Genomic DNA, 286 nt, shown 5'->3' on the forward strand with positions numbered 1-286 from the left:
GACCACGTTCTTTGCAGAAAACAATTAACTGAGCACCTTTGTAAATGCTAGCCCCCAAACAGCTGGTGAATAGGCTCCTGTGCTGCAAGTCTGAATTGCTAACTACAAGTAGCCATATGGATACTTATACTACTGAATTATCCCAAGAGAGTAAAATCTAAACATGCCCAGTGGGCAACGTTTTCTTTTATGATGAACCCACATGTACAATAAAGTCTGATTAAAATCGCTATGCGCCTTCTCTTTAAATGTTTTGCCTTGTGCTGATTTGCGCGCCCAGAGAGAG

This window comes from Rhipicephalus microplus, chromosome 3 (assembly GCF_043290135.1).
Source record: "Rhipicephalus microplus isolate Deutch F79 chromosome 3, USDA_Rmic, whole genome shotgun sequence".
In the NCBI taxonomy this organism is placed as follows: domain Eukaryota; kingdom Metazoa; phylum Arthropoda; class Arachnida; order Ixodida; family Ixodidae; genus Rhipicephalus; species Rhipicephalus microplus.